Here is a 4,890-nt window from a genome sequence, read left to right as displayed (position 1 = left end):
TTGTAGGTATGTTCTTTCTAGAGAAAACTGCACATTCCCATTCTAGAGTAAATATTTTTTGGTCATGAAAGCTGGGGGAGGAAGAGGAATTGGCCTTATTTCTTTAACAATAAATGTAAGTCCTCCATTTTGAGTTTTACTAAATATCCCCTTTATATCCTGGTTTCAAGCAGCTAGTACTGTTCCGTACTGATAAGATGGGGGAGGGAGCTGGAGTTTGAATATTAAAAGGGTATAGAGAGGGATCTGTTGCATGGTTTCCTCCCTAGGCCACCACTTCCACTTCTATCTTTCTTTTGCAAAAGAGTTGGGATCCATGACCACCACTTTTGTCAAAAATCAGCATGGCTCCTAGACAAATAGGACTTAACCTTCCATTCCACACCTCAAATCAATGGCCACCCCTGTGAGGGTGAGGGATAGAGGAAGGAGGAGCTTCCACCATCAGTGATCTCCCTGTGAAAGCAGTAGGAACAAAGTTAGTCCTGCCTTGAACACATACCTGAACAAACCACCTAGAACTCCCTTCTTGTGGGGGAAAGTGCATATCCTGAGGGGAAAAGAGATAAGTTGCATCAGTTATCCACCCTCTCCCATACCTCCCTTTTCCAGTTAATGCACCTAGTCTTTCTGTATGAGTCAAATCTGTAGCACATCAGCATCTTCTAGTGCTGGGTGACAGAGAGAAAAGGTTACTGATGGGTGTGGCAGCTCCACAGTTCTCCAAGGGATTCCAAGAATTGATCCTTCTCAACTCAGCTATGAGGCTTTACATTGATCGTTGCCCTGAGCTGATGGCTGCTCCTTCCACCCATCAGAGAGCTCGCTTCTCACTGGAGTAGGTATCCCAGAGTAGCTCCTACTTTTTACTCTGCAAAAGAGAGGGGCTAATGGAACTTCAGGGTGATCCCTTTCCAGATAAATAGCAAAGACCTGCTTGGAGACTGCCTTCCTTGATGATAGATGCCAAGGTTCCTTTTCCCAGCTCACTTACCCTCCTCTGCTCCCCCAAGTCTGGAATCCTGCTCTTCAGGGAGGGTGGGTGAATGATTCTCTTCCTCCTTTCTCCTCCTGACCTCTCAAAAATAATATTTAGCTCCTCTTTTTCATAAGAGCTACTGCTGCTTCAACAGGGGCTTTCCCTCCTGAGCTATATAACTACAGTAGGACGAGGAGGTAATGAACAATTAGTAAGACCTTACTTCATTTGTCATGTTGTGGATCCTGCAATTTTGATTTTAATTAGCTTACTTTTCCCAGTTCACAATTTTGCACACATTTTGAGTATGCAATAAGCATGGCACTAACATTCAATGCCTGTAAAATGTAAAAGGCTAACGTGACTGGACTCAATTTCTACAGCAGTTGTGATAAGACTTATTCTTCTGAATTTTATATTGTACCAGTCATGTTTTTTAATGAATATAATATAGTCGCAGCAAAATGTCTAGTTACCAAAAAAATTAGCATTCATAACATAATACTTGAAATGTTTATATTGTTCGAGCAAATTTTTCTTAAACAAATAGGTCTAATCTGGCTTTTCCAAATTACCGCTATTAATAAAGGTCCATTTCTACTTTTCTGCAATTTTTCATGTCTTTTCTGCAAGGTTGGTTCTAAGAAAAGATGGGGAGAATGGTTGGTCCAGAATAATTGTTTAATATCCGGTGCAGCAATGCTTAAAGTTTGGGAAACTTCATCATCATTTAGCAGTAGGAGGAATAGATCCACAGGCATGAAGGAATTCACAGAACACATACAAGATGATATTTGAGATGACCATGTAGACTATTTGTCTCTATCATAGAGCAGAACTACTTCAGTAAAATTAAGTGAAATATGAGGTAGTAAGTGTATTGAAAGACTAATTTTATTAAATATTCCACAGTTTGAGAAGCTTATAAAAAGTACTTTTCAGGGAAAGTTTAATTTCACTTATCAATGCACTGCTTCCATTTAAAAGTTTGCAAAAAACCTGAAACATTCTTAAAATTTACTATGGGGGGGGTACTGTTAATTAAGTAAAGGTGTTGTAACCTGGCAGTAGCCATTTTGTTTTACCACCCTCAATCTTTGTTTGCTTTCTTGTTGTCTTTTCTGTTTGGTTTGTTGCTCTTTTTCCTCCCCTTATCATTGATTGAATAAATCATAGCCATGATGTCTCAGACCTCACACTAACCCGTCTAGCAACAAGGAAATATCAGGCAGAAAAACCTTAAAATCTGCTTAGTAACTCGAAAGGTGGGAAAGGTCATCTGGCCCTAGAAAGAGACTATATAAGGGCACAGCAAGTAGTGCGCCGGGCTGCCTGCCCTAGAGGCAGACTGTACCCGTTTACCACCAAGAAGAACAGAAGACAGGAAGACCTGACCTATTGATATCTACTTACCTGTCCTTGTGGTTCCCAATCCTGTTCCGCTGCTCTGGTTGTCCCATGTGGTTCCTGATCCTTGTCCGTTTCATCCGCAGATCACTCTTCAACAAGACAACAGTGCTGCAGATAGCACTGTAAGACTGATGTTAGTTGATCTCCCCCCCCCCCCCCCTTTAATATATGTAGGTTTACTCTGGATTCAGGCTTAATGCCATTTGGGGTATGTTAAACTTCTGAATTCTTAATAAACCTTCCCCGTTCTAGCAAATGTCATTTAAGTGTCATTAGTTATTAAGGGTTCAATCAAAGTTAATAGACGCTGTGCTTAGGGGACGAGCCTGAGGGTCCTTAATTAGAGGTATTTCCTTCTCTTCCCTGCTGAATGACTGAGTTGGCCATTGGCCCATATAGTTGGGGTGGCAGGATTTGGTATCAGTGTGACTAAATACGTCCTGTATTGCTGCTGGATGCTTTTCAGGCATGGATTCCAGCAAACATCTGGAAGAGATGAATTCCAGAAATATGGATGCTCTACTGGAAATACTCTGCCACTTTTTGTGGAATACTCAAACCTAATTACCAGTAGATAATTGCTGTGACAGGACAAAGGAAGAGAGGCAATCCCTCATTTGAAATTTAGAATATCTATGCCTTTATAAATTTAACAGAGGCCAGTGCAGAGAATGGAGGACTGGTGGTATGTGCTCTTGGCTGCTCATTTCCTTCACAAGGCAAACTACTGTGTTCTATACAAGCGGAAGACAATGCCACTGATTTGGGTAAAGTAACCTTCAGAAAATTGCTAAGTATTAATATTTTTTCACTGATTGCATTCCAACATAATTTTTAAAATCTTGTTTGTAAGATACAATGAATGTTAACCACAACAGTAATTGTCATTAGTTTTAACTTGTATCTTCAGAAAGGACCAAATCTTGATTCTATTTGAAGTGAGTAGCAAAATTCCCATTGACTTCAAACAGACCAAGAATTGTCACATATCTTGGAATTTTTAAAAGTGTTCCTGAGTCACTTAAGTACATAGGCCTGTTGACTTTCAACGTGCTCTTAAATCACATAGGCGCTTTTGAAAATTCCATACATGGAATTCAAAACAGTAAATTATGAGATTACTACCAAGCATAAAAGAGGATTGCCTCTGACAATCTCCCCTTCAGAGGGCTACAGCTATTAAAGTTAGTAACCCTAGTGAATGTTGGTATTCCCCTTTAGATGTGATTTAGGTGGGTTTTGTATAAGTGTAGTCATTTAAAAGCGAGAATCCTGTAGCACCTTAAAGACTAACACATTTCTGCGGGCATAAGCTTTCGTGGGCTGCAACCCACTTCGTCAGATGCATCTGGGTTCGTGGGTTTCGTGGGGTGCAGCCACAGAAGCTTATGCCTGCAGAAATTTGTTAGTCTTTAAGGTGCTACAGGATTCTCATTTTTGCTGTATACAGACTAACACGGCTACCCCTCTGGAACTTAGAATCATAGAATCATAGAATATTAGCATTGGAAGGGACCTCAGGAGGTCATCTAGTCCAAGCTTAAAAGTAAACGTTAAAAAGACAAAGGGCTTTCATATTTTCCCAAGCATGGGAACATATGTTATCAACCCAAAAGATAAATGGGGATTAGGTGATGAATTAATTGATTATATTCAACCTGGTGAGTCTGAAAGATATCTAGGTGCAAGAATAGATCCATGGGTGGGAGTGGCTAATAATTCCACTAAGGAAAAATTAGTTGATTGGTGTAAAAGTTTATGTAAGGCTCTGTTAAAACCTGCGCAGAAATTGATAATTTTAAAAGTTTACATTTTAACGAGAGTTTTTTATGAATTACTTTTAATCGAGCCGCCACTTTATATGTTAAATGAATTACATGTTTTAGTTAGGAACACTCTTAAAAAGATTTTACATCTCCCCCAGTGTACAACTGACAGGCTATTCTATGCTAGAACTAGAGATGGGGGTTTAGCAGTTACAAAATTTAGTACCCAAATTCCAAACATGTTAATTCGTAAATGGAGGAGACATATTGTCTCCAAAGATGATTGGATAGATTTCTCGTTTTTATATGCTGGGAAAAATTTAGTGGAGAAAATTTTAATATATAGTGCTAAAACAGCTAATCCTAAAACGTGGAGAGATGAAGAGTTTTTAAAATGGAGTAATTTAAGATGTCAGGGAATTGGTATTAAATATTTTAAAAATGATTGTATTAGTAATTCGTTTTTAAAATATCCTTGCTTGGCCAGGTCCTCCTCTCTGATTGCAGCATTGCAAACGAGAGCGAATGTTTTTCCCACCAGGGAAGCTCTAGCAAGAGGACGGAAGATGGAGGAAGGATTATGTAGATGGTGTGGTAAGGTCAAAGAGACAACTCCTCATATCTCTGGTCAGTGCATAAAAACGAAAGAAGCAAGAATTAAAAGACATAATAGAATAGTTAAAGCACTAATTGATAAAGTAGGAAATAAAGGATGTAAAATTTGGATTGAACCTT

This window comes from Emydura macquarii, unplaced genomic scaffold (assembly GCF_026122565.2).
Source record: "Emydura macquarii macquarii isolate MOO-44397 ecotype Brisbane River unplaced genomic scaffold, CSIRO-AGI_Emac_v2 contig_719, whole genome shotgun sequence".
Lineage (NCBI taxonomy): Eukaryota > Metazoa > Chordata > Testudines > Chelidae > Emydura > Emydura macquarii.
This window is presented reverse-complemented; position numbering follows the sequence as displayed.